Source organism: Sinohyriopsis cumingii, chromosome 15, assembly GCF_028554795.1.
Source record: "Sinohyriopsis cumingii isolate HCF-2022 chromosome 15, ASM2855479v2, whole genome shotgun sequence".
NCBI lineage: Eukaryota > Metazoa > Mollusca > Bivalvia > Unionida > Unionidae > Sinohyriopsis > Sinohyriopsis cumingii.
This window is the reverse complement of record NC_142975.1, coordinates 47,246,052-47,263,168: the sequence shown is the minus strand read 5'-3', so window position 1 is coordinate 47,263,168 and position 17,117 is coordinate 47,246,052. Positions and strand designations below refer to the sequence as shown.

The 17,117-nt window shown below is 34.1% G+C and overlaps 1 protein-coding gene and 1 long non-coding RNA gene across 8 annotated transcripts in view; both read left to right on the top strand.

The window, feature by feature from the left end:
* LOC149781743 (uncharacterized) overlaps window positions 1-17,117 on the top strand; it is a 90,144-nt gene that overhangs the window by 37,378 nt on the left and 35,649 nt on the right. The window lies entirely within an intron of this gene.
* Window positions 11-15,253, top strand: LOC149781744 (uncharacterized). Its single transcript, XR_016414778.1, has 2 exons — window positions 11-12,607; window positions 12,651-15,253. It is a non-coding gene; the product is annotated as an uncharacterized LOC149781744 (long non-coding RNA).

The following is a 17,117-nucleotide window of genomic DNA, read 5'->3' as shown; positions in this document are numbered from 1 at the left end:
TACACAATATTCACTGCAGGGTTTTGATAAGTGTGATTAAGTTATTGTAATGAAGCTTAGTAGATTGGCAAATGAAAGTTTGTGCCCAGGAAAGAGTATTGGATGATTTCCTAGCACTCACATGTATAGCCATTCAGATCCACTGAAATGTAAAGGGATTTTCAATTTAGCTTGCTGGGTACTAGCTCACACCTGGAGCCTGGAAAAGCTTTTGATAAATATATAGAAGGTGAATATGTGTAGTTGTTCAACAAGCTTTATTTGGATGACTCAGAAAGCCACTTCAACAGGCTGTGTGCATTAGTAAGAACATTCTATTGCAGATATTATCTTGCTGTACTAACAAAGCTTTCATCTTCAAAGAGAGAATGTTCTGGATTTTGCCTGAAATGCTTGTTGGATTCACATGGGTGGGTTTGTTCAGTGGCTTATGACAAGAAATTTGTCTCTACAAATCAAAGTTGCTGGCAGTCAGGTTTGGGATTGGATCATATAAGGATGTGTCTGACTTAAGTTCATCTTGAAACCAGAAAAAAACTAAACAAGACATGAATAGCTATTTTATCCACGCCATGGCCATAGTTTAATTGGATGACAACTGATCTACTCCCAACACCTTTGCTATGCTGAAAATGTTTACCTGTCGACTTAGGAATGTTCATCTCATGTGACTTTTGAAAAGGAATAGTAAAAACTGAGCAATGTATTTGTTTTTGTCTTTGATGACCAAATCCAGGATAAAAAAATTCCTTGTTTTCATGCACTGTTATTTTATTTTAAAAATTCTTTTATTGAGGTAATGTAATACAAAATCTTATTTTTGTGCGGATTAGATAATTTTCTCATGAAAATTGACTGACACTGGAGCATTTGTGATATCAGTGGAAAGAGGTGAAACTGAGGAGAAATGATTTTGTGAATTTATAAAAAAAATTACCTTTCCTGTCTGTAATACTATATATACTTAAAAAGACAAAAATATTGTTCCATGTTGGGACAGTGCTAGATTGTTTTCCAAATATGCAGTTTTGATTCTTGGAGATGCATCATGTGTCGATTGTGAGACAGATAACATTTTTTGTTTCATTTTCTTTTCATGTTGTGATTCACCTGCTTGTTTTTAATGCTGCACCCGCACAGTGAATGAGCTCCATGACTCAAACGTTTTACAACAATTTTTATTTAAAAGTGTGAGCTGTCATTTAATTTGCTTACTCACACTGTTACCACTATGCTGCTTCTGTTTTTTGCTGAAGTTCACCAGTGTGCCATAGCTGTTTGCATTCTGTCACATTCTGCATGGCCATGACACGTTTTGCATAACTTTACCTGCAATCAATGCCTTGGATCAACTGCATGCTACCTGTAGACGCCTGCGCATCAGAGTTCTTCAGCATCAAAGCCAAGCCAAGCACTTATAGTATAGCACGACTATTTCCATCACCACCACCTCTACAGAGGAAGTGTACCTGACATTTCTTCGGATTAATTCGTACGGGTATTGTTTTACGCAAGTTCCAGAGGCATCTTACTTAACAGCATTAGATGTGTGCATACATTTTCTAATACTGTCAGGTAAAGATGTCTGTAGAGCTGGCACCAACATCTGGACGACAAGGAATTCAACGATGGTACACCATGACCTGTAGTGGTCTGCACTGTTATTCTTCATTCTCCTTGTTATTTCCAATTAGTGCCCTATTCATTCTTTAATATTTGCATACTTTATGGACCATTGTAATCCTTTTATTTGAATTTGTAGCATTGGTATTTGGATAGCTTTTTTATTTTAATATATGTTTTTAATTTCTGATAATTGCATAATAATTCAGGTATCATTATTGACCTAATTGGTTGTTGTTGTAGGGTTTAATGCCATTTTTCAGCACAAGATGGCGGCCAGTATGAATGGTGGAGGAAGAACCCGGGAAAACTCCGGAAAGAACCACCGACCTACAAGAAGCTACTGGCAAGCTTTTTCACGTACCCACATTCTCTGAGTCTGAGACTCGAACCCACACAGACAGAGATGAGACAGCAGTGATCCATAACATTGAGTGCTTTACACCACTCTGCCACTTGGGGCCCCAGATCCGATTGGTAATTAACAGGCTAATTTTTACACTCCTAGTGAATATATATCTTTTGACCTTGCTTCCTAATCATGTCAAGCATGGATCAGCATTATCCAGATTGTTAATAAAACTGTTCTGTAAGCCTTTCAGTTTCATTGGACCAATTACTGAACTAAAAGGGTATGGGAATGAAATTTATTATAGGCTCAGTATAAGGCAGTTTACTTTGGCTGTCATTGATGGTGTTATAATGAGGGAATTCTGTAATTCCAAAGATCAAGTACAGTAATAAATCAGAAAACAAGTACCTGTAGTAAATTCTAGAACTAATTGTCCTGGATAGAATAAAACTATCATGTTAATGTATATAACTTGATAGAAAATTTGGCTGCTTCATATTTGATACTAATGCATGTTTATACAGAGTGAGCATAAACCCACTGAAACTGAAAGGGACAGTATACTTAAACTATACTTTTATCTTTCCAGAAAACTGAAGGTAAGTTTCTGTCTTTCTTGGAAATCAGTACATGCAGGGAGTAGAAAAATGTGACTGGACTAGGAAGTACAGACATTAGAATTCAATCTGTACTATAGGCGACTTCTGAGAATTTGTTCTTACTTTCTTGGTAAAGTTGAAATTTGTGATAGCGAATCACAATGATTGAATCTTTTTATGGTTGTGTGTGTGTGATTTGGATTTTTAATGTAGCTTTAAAAAAAATTTCAGTCTTATGGCTGCGATGTCTGCAGTGTGGCAGTTTAAAGTGATGTCTAGCACTGGGGCAACATGCCACAGACATGTAGCATGATGTCCCACCCAGTCACATTATCCTGACGCCAGGCCAACCAGTCCTAACACTGACCTCTTAATGCTGAGCGACAAGCAAGGTACCTGTTAGTACCAGTTTTGTAAGTCTTTGGTATGACTCAGTTGGGGATTGAACCCACGACCTCCCGCATCCAAGGTGGATGCTCTAACCACTAGCCCACTGGAGCGGTTTTTCATGGTTGTGTTACAATCTGATAACATTATAGGCTATGCTTATGAAGTTAATATTTTTGCAACATATTTTAAAAATATTTTGTAATAAACTTTACAATATCACCTGAAGAAGAGATTTACATGTAATTATTTCACAAATATAGAATGTTTAGAATTCAATAACTGGTTGATTTTATGGAAGATTTAATTTATATGAATTTGTTTCAAAGAAAATTAATTTCTTTTATTAAGATTTTCTTTCTTTCTTTTAAAAAAATGTCTTTATTTGTTCCAAAAATAGAAATTTGCTACGCGAAATAAAAGTTTTATAATTGTTCTTATTGATTGGTCTTGCAACCATAATCACTGGATTTTATTCCTAATTAGATGTTATAGTATCTGTATTGGCACAGTCTATAGACTGGATCAATATTTCCTATATTTGATTTGGATACTGAGTGCAACAGCTATAAAAAAAATAATTTGCTGGATACAATTGTATGCCTTAGTTGCCCAGTGGGAATCATTCCATCATTCATAATGGCAGTTCCTCTAGGCTTCCCTTTTTATCTCTGATAATTATTGAAAGACTGCTTTGGATGAGTATGAAATGTTCGATAGGAATTTTAGGTGGAAAACAAACTGCTATCAGTTTTCTCCATTTTTCATATGGTCTTATAGTTATTTCAGATCTTTTGAACTTTATTTCTTGAATATGCAAGTACAGCATTTAAATTGTGGTTCACTTTTGTTCTTTCAAGAGGATAGATACTATAAAATTGATAGTTTAATAATAATATTTTGATTGTCTTTAGCAAGGATTGCTATTTAACAAAATTACAGATATTCAGGCTGATAAATTTAATTTTGTACAAAATCACAAATTTAAAAACATGTATAAAGAATTTAAGTTTTGCCCTTACCTGGCAAAATGTTTTGCAAACAATAATTTTTTAATATTTTCATTGTGTAAATTGTTAAAATATAAATTAAAAAAAAAATCCAAATCATTTTACAGATTCCATCCGTTTACATTTATTTTGAGATGTGAATTAATTTTTATTTATTAAAAATGTAATTGTTGTGTAGGAAGTGCTTAATTAGATCATGTGATTGATTATTATAAAATAAACACAGGATTTCTTGTTGTGGCAATTCTGTCTGTTCACCACTATTGACACATCTGTAAAGTAGACTTTACTTTTGTCTTAGATGAAGTGGACATTGTAAAAAAATGGTAAAAATTTTTGTGTACAGAAAGTCAAATGTTGAAACTAGAACACCAAAAATGACATTATGATTGGTTTTCTGGATTTTAGCACCTTTTCAGCATGTGTTAGGTTATACATGGTGGTCAGTATATTGGTAGGAAAAACTGACCGACCCACTAGAGGCTACTAGCAAGCTTTCTCACATACACATGTTGGTGAAGCTGAGACGTTAACTGGCACAGACAGGCGTTATTTGTGAGTGCCAATGGGACATAAAGAACAATGATTATAAGGGTTATCTTCCTTGAGGATGTTACTAATAAACATTTAGATCTCTCAATAATACCAGTTACCCTAAAGAGAAAAAAGCCATAAAATGATTGCCTCCATTACTTGCCAGGTATGATATGCAAAAGGGTACATTGTTCCTACATCTACATTCCTTAGCCCACAGGATTTGGGAAGGAGATCTAGCATGAAAGCTTTTTTTTTTTCTCTCTATGGGATACTTAAGATAACTTCACAACAACTATGTTGCCAGTGGCATTATGTATATATTTGTCTACCTGACAACCATATTGTAGCAGCTGTAGGGTAAAGGGTGTGTCTTGTTACTTGTGAGGGTTGAAATTAATACCATTGATATGTTGAACTCCACCCATTCATAAAGGGGCTTTATTTGGGAGAATTATTACAACCATTATTTTGCTATTGCTGTCAGAATGGAAAGTAATCAGGAATTGTGGTGTTTTTTTTTTTTTTTGTTTTTTTTGTGGTGTGGTGGTGGGGAGATAAATAATGGTTTAAGACATACAGCTGTTCATATTTGAATGCTTTTCTTTTACTTTACAAAGTAAATTCTACAATTGATTCATCATATAGAACATGATTAATGACTGGACTTGACAAAATTACTTTACTGCAGTTAAAATAATTAAATTCTAAATTGCTGCAGTAAAGAGTATTACATTGTAATTGTTGTATGAAATATAAATAGCCACACTAAACGTAGTTGACAGGAACTAAGAGCGGCAGTATTGTATTACTTTATGAAAAGAAATCACAAAAATCTGCTTTGATTTTTTTTGTGGTGAAAATATTAAGTAGATGTTAATATGCTATGTAAAATAACTTTCAAAGTTTCCTGTCTGCTAATGAAGTGAAAAGAACTACATGGCAACACCTACAATGAATAAATTCAATGCAGTGAAAACAACTATATGGCAACACCTACAATTAATAAATTCAGTGCAGTGAAAACAACTATATGGCAACTTCTACAATGAATAAATTGAATGCAGTTTTGAAATAGAGAGATTAGTAAGTACAGGGTATGAGGAATGGACTTCAGTATTAATGAAAAGATGAAAAGAACTAAAGATCACCAACCTGCTCATTTTGGACTCTCATTTCTTGAGCTTCAGAGGCAATTCATAACTTTTACTTTTGAGCAAAAAATGAATTCCATCTGTGTTAATACACCCCCAACAAAGTACCATGTTCTTGGTGCCTGTTAACTTGTTTGATGTGCAGTTGTTGCCTTGCCCACAGCTGAATGCTTAATTATTTTTCTCTCTTTTACTCACAGCATATTTTTACTTTGTCAGACTCAAAGGCAGCAACATAGAGTGAACTGGACTAGTTAATGGAGGTTTTGGTCTTTGCCGTAAGCTAGACAGGCTTTCACTCTCAGAAGAAAGAAACTGCTATGCTGTAATTAATTCTTTTCTTTCAGGTGTGCAGATAATTATATATAAATAAAAATAATAAAAAAAAAGTAACGTACTGGCACCTAAAGGTAAATGTTCACAATATCAAAAACTGATAAAAAAAATTATAATTGCAATTTGTTGGGATATATAATCTTTGAAAACTAAAGGGGAAATGAAAAATTACTGTAAAAAGAGAGGCACTCTTAAAATAATAGCTAATTTATATCATTAAAACTGTAGGATACATTGCAATTAATGCATAATGCTTGGAAGCTCTAAACATACAAGGAAATATTGAATAGAATTTTGCTAATACTGGATTAATCTTGTTTTGCCAATAATGTAGTTAGTATTGCATTATTTGTTGCAATTCTTTTGTTTACAGTATTTCATTATTTTCCATTCTGATTTTTCAAATTTTCATTTTCTTTTATATAAGAAGGAAAATGTGGCAAGATGAATAAACAATATAAGCAGTTTGTCAAATAATTCAGATATGACAACTTGTACTTAAACAAAAGTGTATTTATTTATTTGGAATTAGTGTCTGGCTTTCGTCAAATTGGAGGCAGTTTTCTTAGTTTTCTTCTTGTGGCCTGTGTGTGACATTTTGATATCTGTAGCTAATGATGGGACTGGTTCATGTTCTATAGTAACTTTAATGGTGGCTAAATTTCATTATTGATGCCTTTGAAGTGTGAAAAATGGGCATTTGGGAAGCTACATGCTGTATTTTACCATTAGACTGAACACTTATTTGCACCTGAATGATTGACCTATGTTATTGAGGACATTCATATTCATGATTCCCAAGACCTGGGCATCAGTGCAACCCATTTGGTTCCAGAGACAGCATCCTTACCGTTTTTTTGGTGGTGGAGGTGTTGGGGGCAAGGTATGTGTGTGTATCCCACCTCTAAAGGCAATCACTGTCAAAAGGGAGATGTGGCTGTGGATGCCATATTTGGTGATTCTGTTAGTATTATATGGCCCCATATGGTTTTATGGTTTGATAGATACTAGCTAAATAGGTCACTCACAGGCCAATGCAATAAAAAGGTGACTACAGGTGACCAGGAACTCTTTCTTGGTGTGAAATGAGTTGAAAACTGAGTCATAGGCCAAAAATAACTCTCTGGACATCAGGTGAACCCTGGTTTGTTTAATCTAAAATTTATACCTGTGAGATGTGTTAGCATCACCAAGGTAGTGGAGTTAGCCTATTGTAATTTTATGCTACATGTAAAGGAAGGGTGTGTAGGCTCATCACATAAACTTGGGTGAAGGTTGGTCGGGTATATAATATATGTATTCTTTGATATGTATCTTAAATGGCAACTCCAGAATTGACTGAAGTGATTGTCTTTTGAGAAAAGGAGAAATAAGACAAATTCGAAAGAATAAATTAAACTGTTTAACAGATTTTTTAAACTTCCTAATGATACCTGTTGAGGAAATTATTTCTTGCTTGGTAATTTTTTTTCAGGAATTGTTTTCTAGGATTTTTCTTACTCAGCATTAATCTTTCACTGAGAAGGTGAATTTTCAACCAGTTAAAAACTTTTATTTATCTTTTTTGCCAGATACTATTCTCTTTTGACCCCCAGAGAGAAATAAATTAGGACATGGTAGGCATGAAAACACTTGACGTGTATTGAAACTTGATAAGTATTCAGGCTTTAATCCATTAAATTCCATGACCCATATAAGATTTTCCGTAATTAAATGGCAACAATTACTCCATAATTTCTTTCAATGAATTTCTTTTTCTTTTGGAAGGGAAAAAATCTTGTATTGATAATGCAACCCTTGGTACTGAATGCTCATGCCTGGGTAAAGTCACGAAGTGTATCCTACTATTTTTCTGCATCTAACCTTCCTTTAAAAGTATGTTAGTTGAGTGCTTGCCCTGGTTTTGACACTTGCAGACATATTGGGGGGTGGATTTGTCACTTCTATGGTTGTAGTATTTGCCTTATATATAGAATGTCTTTATATGGATCTAATGGTGAATCAACATGTTAACAATAAAAAGCCTTAAATGAGTTAAGAGTGACATACAAAATTACCTTTAGTTATACTCTGCCTTGAGCAAAATGTGTGTCATCTCAATTTTTTGTGTGGTTTGATGGGTTTAATGGCATTTTTCAGCACATGATACACTATTCATGGTGGCTAGTATATTTGGTGGAGGAAGAACCTGGGAAAACCCTGGGAAGTTCCACCAATGCACAGGACACAACTGGCATGCTTTCCAACATACCCATGCTGGTTGACCTGTGACTTAAACCTATGCTCACAGGGGTGAGATATTGGTGATCTGTAAAGGTGAGAACCTGACACATGGCCAGCAGGGGCTCTATCATCTGGAAGTGTGTACTGCAGGTTTGTAGGAAGATAAACTGCCTCTTGTCTAATTTTGTTATGAAGTCTGAAGAAAAAAATTAACAGCCCATGCTTGGCTTACAAGTAAGGTTGCTATATTCTTATAATTGCATAAAAGCATGAATCATATAAATGCATAGACTTGTTAGATTTTTTATAAAATTAATATGATTACTGAATATTTACCATATAAAAAATATTAATTAATCCATAGAAAAGGTTAAGAGCAGTGTTTTTATTGTGAAATTTTTTACCTTCATATCTTTTCTTAATCAACATACATATAAATTTTTCTTTATAAGAAATTTCCAAATAATTTTGTGTTTTTTTTAAAGGATAGTATAAATATTTGTCCAGTTCTGACACAGAAGATTTTACACAAAAGAACCATTTTAATTATATGGTCAATTTTACACTTTACTCTTAAACATGTTTTGATTGATTGATCCATTGATCAAATTGATTGAGTGATTGTTAGACCATGCATGTAGATTTTATCATCTTATTAGATAATTTTGGTTCAGTGAAGTAAATTTCAAAGTTTGGTCATAAAAGGGTTAGGAAAAAAGATCTTACCTCACTTTATGATCAGTTAAATAATTTAAATGAATGGGTTGATCCTTAGTGTAAGAACTAATTCAGCATATTAAATAACTTCTTTTTAGAAATGTAATTAGTTTTTTTCAAAGTGTTCAGTTGCCTTTTGAATTGGTAAGTGTCATGTATCCTGACACGATTTTAGTAAAGATTGGGATAATTGAATGTCAGAACTTAAAGAAGGGGAGATTGAATGTCAGAACTTAAAGAAGTCTTTATATGGTTGTGTTAAAAACTTTCACAGTATTTTGTAAAAGTTTAGAGAATCAAAATTTTTTCTTGAAGATACCTTAAACTAGGCTTCAGTACTACATGTGATAATGGCTTTCTTTTATAGTGCCAAAACTTAATTAAACATGTTCATTTAGAAAGTAAATAAATTCTGTTGTAAACAGAATTATGATAATTAATCTCTCCATTTTACGAAGGAATCATTGCCATTATATATTTAAATAATTTGCATGCTGATTTTGATTTTCTTGTTGCTGTGACCATTTTTACATACATTATATTTATTTCTGTTACAGGTACTGTACATTAATTATTGACTTTTGCTTATAGCATTTCATTCAAATTCATGTTGTCTACTTGTTCATTGCTATGTTTATATTCATTACCTTGTAGATGATCAGTAAATTTATCTGGTCAATATAAATTGAATGCTGATTTTTGCTTGTTATTTTAAGACATGTATCGAATGCTGATTCATGCTTATTATTATAAGACATGTATCGAATGCTGATTCACGCTTATTATTATAAGACATTTATTGAATGCTGATTCATGCTTGTCATTGTGCCTATAAAAAAAGCACTCGATTTAATGTATACACTGAGAAGCCAAATACAAATTCCCGGCAAATCTCTTGAGTATGAGCAAAACAATGAAATACATTTGATGAAGTAGCAGTAGTTGGTAGGATAGATAGAGAGACTGGATGCATTAAAATGATTTTTTTTTACATGTTATATGATTACAACAATCTCAGAGTCTATCTAGAAAAGAGACTTGTCAAAGGTTATCAATTTAATTGTCTCCCCCCACTTTTTTATACTAAATTGGGAACATTAAATTGGTTCTATCCATTTAAACTTTGATCTTTTCTTCCATCTGACCATCACACACTTTTGTTTCCAGACAATAATTGCATTTATTAATATTAAAATTCAACCAAAATTGGTATGCATCTTGATTGTGATGATATCTAGGCTGAGTTCTGTTGTCAGCTTGATCTTTTAGCAGAGTTATAGCCCCTGGTTTTCAAACCCACCTACATTTACTTCTGGATTTGATCCAGATTTGGTGTGCAGCTTGGTATTTGTGATAACTATGTTAGAGTTTTTTGTCAGTCTTCTACATCATCATTTGGCACAGTTATAGCCCCTGATTGTTGGACTGACCCACTTTTCTTATCCACACAGAAAATTCCATGATTAATTTTTTTGGCCACCTGCAGTTTTTGCCTTGGTATTTGGTGTATAGCTTCATATTGATGAGACCTTAGCTGGTTTCGATTATCAACCTTCTGTGTCATTGTTTAGGAGAGTTATAGCCCCTGGTTTTCAAGGCCATTCAATTCAATTCCTGCACAGTTTTCATTGGATTTCAGTCTCATTTTGTATGGAACTTGATGAGATTTTGGCAGATTTTGATTCTTATTGTTGCTTTCATGTCCATCATGCAACAGAATTTTGTAGTTGAGGTATGACCTTGCATTGTCAGACTTGCAAACTTTTATGTACATTAACACTGTTATACAGCTTGATGTTCATTCCACCTTGTCATAATTTGACTTTTTAGCATTTTATATGCATCATCGTTTAGCAGAGTTGTGGCCCCTGGTTCTTGGACCCACCCATGCTTTTGTGCATGCGGTAATTTCCCTAATTATTTTTGTTGGATTTAAGTAAAACCTTTATATGTAGCTCTGTATTGATATGACATGCAATTTTTTTTAATTAGCTTCCAGTATCATTTAGTGAAATTATGGCTGCTGAATGTTGGATCCACATTTGGTATGCAGCTTGATATTCAACAGACTTCGCCTCCCTTGTCAGTATTCTGTATCATCAGTATTTTGTTCCTTTACAAATATACCTTATCCAGTTAACTAGATCACCATTGTTACTTTGTCTTTTTCTCTACAAAACTACACTCCCCAAGTTCCAGTGAAAAGCAGGAACATCAGTATCTGGAACTTTACTTCTTTGAAATAAAATTAAAAAAATGGAAGCCAGAGCAATGGCATCAATTAGGAGGATACCATTATACAGAGATAGGTTCAGTCAGTACTGAGAATTCTACGTGCTGCATGTTGCTTAATTATAGCATCAGTATGTGTGGTGTCTCGTACAGCTGAACTTTCAGCAACAGATGAAATAAAGATGATGGAAAACAAGAAGGAAAACCATTATTTAATTGCACAGGTTTTGATTCCTTATGCTTTTGATGTGCCTAAATTTTTAGTGTAATTAGAATGTGTGTTTGCAGTAGTCGGCAAATTCTACCTTGAAATTAGTCATCTCAGGTGTAGTAGTTCTTATGGATGGAAGTATCAGATGTTAATTAGTTTGTGACAGAATGATCATGTTATTTTTATTTTCAGCTTGTTGCTTAATAAAATCAATATTTTCATTTGTTCTAATGTATATGCATAAAAACTATCACGATGTCACTGCTTTACATAAGTAATTGATGTCTTAAGTCATCACTGTATTTTTCATGGCACAAGTAATCAATGTTTTCTATTGAAAAATGTTATTGATTTTATGGAAGGTCAACAGACTGCAGTGGACTTGTATATACAGTGGAACCTGTCTTGAAAGACCACCCCTTCTGCCAAAACATAATGGTCTCTCATGACAGGTGGTCTCTCATAACAGGTTATAACAATATATAATCTCTAAATCTGTACATGGAGAATCTGGTCTCTCAAGACAGGCGGTCTCTCATAGCAGTGGTCTCTCAAGACAGGTTTTACTGTAGCAGATCTGCAGTTCCTTTCCTAGTCTTCTCCCCTTGCTCCCAATATCACTTAATGTATGCTACACCAATATTTGCAAGTGTTAAGTGCATTTTGTTAATGGAAAGTGAATTATAAAAAATTTGCATTCATGTCATAGTAAGTGAGACTACTATGTCAGTAATGTAGTCTTGAAGATTTTTTTTGGTAGTGATGCTTGATGGAGTTATCAGTACCAGAATCAGGCCCATTCAATTTTGTTTCCATTTAATAACTTCCTTGACTCTTTTTTTTTTACTTCAACCAGATTTGTTATGCTGCCTAATAAAGATGATGTCTTGACTGATTTCAGGAATCAGCCACATTATCCTTTTGTGTAATGATGAGGCCTTAGCTAAATTCTCTAGTCAGCCTTCAGTTGTTTGTTTTCTGTCACAGTGAGGCCTTAGCTGGATTTAGTTGTCAGCCTTTCTCATGATGAGGCCTTAGCTGGATTCATTCATCAGCCTTCTTTGTCATGTTGTGGTCTTAACTGAATTAATTTGTCAGCCTTCTGTGCCATCAGCCAAGTTCAGCCATCTGTGTCTTGACAAGACTTTATTTGAACTCATTTGACAAATTTCTGATTCTTGACAAGGCTTTATTTGAACTCAATTGTCACCCTTCTGTGTCTTGACAAGGCTTTATTTGAACTCAGTTGTCACCCTTCTGTGTCTTGACAAGGCTTTATTTGAACTCAGTTGTCAGCCTTCTGTGTCATTGTTTAAAAAGTTATTAATTCATAGAGTTAATTGTTTTTGTAGCAGCTTGCCATATGGCATCACTTGACATCTGTAAACCAGAATAAAATTGCAAAGTGTTAATTCCCAGTTTCAGTTTAACCAGCTGTTTATTATCATTGATTCTAATGCAGATATACATTTGTGTTAGCTGCATTTAAGATTAAAATTTGGCCTTCAATGTACATGAGTGGCTGCCCATTTTCACTTTTGTGAGTGTTTGATTTGGATTTTTAACGTAGCTTTAACAAATTTTCAGTCATATCACTATGATGTCTGCACTTTGACAGTTTATAGTGATGTCTAGCACTGGGGCATCATGCTGCAGACATGTAACATCATGTCCCGCTCATTCACAGTAACCTGACACCAGGCCAACCAGTCCCTGCAGTAGTGTCTTAATGCTGAGTGCCAAGTGAGGCAGCTGCTGGTACCATTTTTGTGTCTTTGGTATGGTATGACTCAGGTGAGGGTTGGAACCCACAACCTCCTGCATCTGAAAAGGATGCTTTAACCACTAGGCCAATGCTCTAACCACTAGGTCACTGGAATTGTCCCATTTTAACCTAGCTGTATTTATATTTGTTTTTGATTTTCACCTAGCTCTTTTTTTATGTGGTTTTTGGAAATATTGAGTGATATTGTGGGAAATCAGTGCATTCATGATCCAGTTTCATCCTTAATGTATCAATTAACTGTATGTGAAATATATTTGACTTTGTTCAGTATACATATAGGTTCTTTTATGGGGATGAAAATGATTTAAAAAAAAAGGATTTGTACATGTTGTGATAAGATGGGTTTGTTGTGACTATAAAGGGGGTAATCATAAAAGGGTGAACTTGGCACTGCCATTCTTTTGTACTGATTTGCTTTATTGATTCTCTAATGAGTTTGGTTGTTCTTGTTGTTGTGGGGTGTAATGCCATTTTCAGCACACGATAAGCTATACATGGCAGCCAGTATTAATGGTGGAGGAAGAACCCGGGAAAACCTGGGAAAGAACCGCCGACCCATGAGAAGCTACCGGCAACCTTTCTCACATACCCACATTGGCTGAATCCGAGAATCAAACTGGCACAGACAGAGGTGAGATGGCATTGATCTGTAATGAGTTTGAAATGTATTTATGTTGATTGTTCATGTAAATTTATTTTGGTACTAGGTGCTTCACAAATTCTTTATGCTTTCTCACCATGGTACCCAATTAATCCCTTGGAAAAATTGAGAATGATCTGCATGCTTGTCTGCATATTTAATACATTACAATTTGTATTTTTGTCTTTGAAATTTCTCCGTGATCAAAATGAAATAAATAATATAGAAGATTTTGACTCTCTTGTTTGAAATTAGATTTGCTTCCAGCCATGACAGTGTTATCATCAGTGATGGAGGAAATCATGATAATAAATCATAATAAATCACACATGCCACAAATTACCCCCCCCCCCACTAATGACAAAATCTCAGGTACTGGACTAATTACATATACTTGACCTGATCTAGATGCTACCGTGAAAGCAAAAGATACGATAATTAAAGGGTAAAAGGGGAACTAAAGCTTCACAAATTTTCACATATTTTTTTAATTATATTATCAAATAAAAATGTAGCAGTATATCAGTCCACTAAAGAATTATAACAATTTCATTGGTTTTGATAAATTTAAGCAGTAATACATATTGTCTGCATTTAATCTATTTGATCTTACCACCCAGGGTGGAGATTGAATGACACTTCACATGACAGTGTTAGGTAGTGCATGACAGGGCTAATAGGTCATTAACTGTATGCAAACAGGTGTGGACAGCATTTGCCCTTTAAGAGTGAGGTTAGGAAGGGTTCTTAGGAGTTGTTAGGGGAAGACCAAAGGACAAGTGCAGCTTTGTTTAGGAGTGTTCTGTTTGCAATTTCATGCTTGCTGAAAAGTATAAGACAGCCTACCTTTTTGATTAACCTACAGAATGGAATAATTTTGACTTTTTAAAATAGATAGGTGCTATTGTATTTCTTTGCTTCACTATTTAACAACATTGCTGATGATTTCAGATGATAGTTTTTAAAGGTCAGGATGGAATATAATTCACATGCAATATGGTTTTAACATCTCGTTGCAGATAGAATGTAAGCACATTTTTATGCAAAATCCCTACTAGTTATTGTTGTTCATTTGCATTTAGGACATTTTTCTGTGTGTGTGTGTGTGTGTATATATGAGAGAGAGAGAGAGAGAGAGAGAGAGAGAGAGAGAGAGAGAGAGAGAGACAGAGAGAGAGAGAGAGAGAGAGAGTTGATTTAAGGCCAAATAAAAAAGTTTGTGTGGTTCTGGTTAATAGTTTATACTTCATTTAAATTCATCCAGACCAATAAAAAATGAAAATATTGACATACTGACAGTTATTTTTTTCTTCAGTGTAACCATAACCATGCATTTTTTAATTTTAAGTTCCCTTTAAGGACATTTGTTTGTGAAGTGTCTGCAGAATTGACATTGTGTGATTGTGATGTGTAAAAAAAAAATATTCAATAAAGATTTTAATGAATACAGATATTTGTTTTGTAAAAAATAAACCCAAATGATTATCCATATATATCTGTATAATGTTGCATTCAACAGTGAATAACAGAAACTCTAATCTGCTGGCACATAATGCATTGGCAGATAAGGGTTTATATTGGTTTTTTTTACATACTGCTGCTCACAAACTTTATAGACCCAGATGTGCAGGTGCATTGTGCAATGGCAGATCTTAGACTGCAATTTTCTGTTGGACTCAAGTTATAAGCAGATGTTTACAGTATGGTAGATTTTCATCTGTACTTAAAGCTACTTATTAGAGAATGTCCAGGTACAATAGATTCCTCACTTGACATACTGTTTGTTGGATCTATAAATTTGTCTTTAATAACAACCATTAAATGCACTAAAATTGGGACCACATTATACTGGCAGACAATCAGTTCTCGCCATGTACCAGTTGTCACCATGGTGATAATATCCCCTGAACAGACATCAATTTTTACTTATGCAAACCTTTAAAAGTACATTAACTTTTTTTTAATTATGCATAAAAATAAAATATTTTTACATATGTTTGTTAGAGATATTAGCCCTTTGATAGCCTGAGTTTGTATGTGGCAAGAAATGGTCCTCAACTAGTAATGAATTCATTATACTGTATTATTATTTTTAATACTCAGAACGTTTTCATACACCCAGAATTTTCATGCATGAGAAATTTTTTATACTCTTAGTTTCATACATTCTAAATTTTCATGTACCACCAGTTAATAAAAATTATTTAAAAAATTTGTTCTCAAAATGTTGATACAGAATTTTTTTATTTTTATAAATAAAATTGGCTAACTTCTGTGTACCAAAGAAGGTGATAATTAAGTTTTGTAATTATTTTTAATGCATGAAATTTAATTACTAAAAACCAACACAAACATGCATTGAGACATATAGACACCCATTTATGAAGCCATAACCTTTACAATTACATCCATACAGTAGTTGTTACTTATGTCCATCCATTTATCTTGCAATACCAAGCCATAACCGTTACTATTACATCCATACAGTTGCTGTTACTCATGTCCATCCATTTATCCTGCAATACCAAGCCATAACCATTACTATTACATCCATACAGTTGCTGTTACTCATGTCCATTCATTTATCTTGCAATACCAAGCCATAACCGTTACTATTACATCCATACAGTAGCTGTTACTCATGTCCATCCATTTATCCTGCAATACCAAGCCATAACTGTTACTATTACATCCATACAGTAGCTGTTACTCATGCCCATCCATTTATCCTGCAATACCAAGCCATAACCGTTACTATTACATCCATACAGTTGCTGTTACTCATGTCCATCCATTTATCCTGCAATACCAAGCCATAACCGTTACTATTACATCCATACAGTTGCTGTTACTCATGTCCATCCATTTATCCTGCAATACCAAGCCATAACCATTACTATTACATCCATACAGTTGCTGTTACTCATGTCCATTCATTTATCTTGCAATACCAAGCCATAACCGTTACTATTACATCCATACAGTTGCTGTTACTCATGTCCATCCATTTATCCTGCAATACCAAGCCATAACCGTTACTATTACATCCATACAGTTGCTGTTACTCATGTCCATCCATTTATCCTGCAGTACCAAGCCATAACCGTTACTATTACATCCATACAGTTGCTGTTACTCATGTCCATTCATTTATCTTGCAATACCAAGCCATAACCGTTACTATTACATCCATACAGTTGCTGTTACTCATGTCCATTCATTTATCTTGCAATACCAAGCCATAACCGTTACTGTTACATCCATACGGTAGCTGTTACTAATGTCCATTCATTTATCCTGCACTACCAAGCCA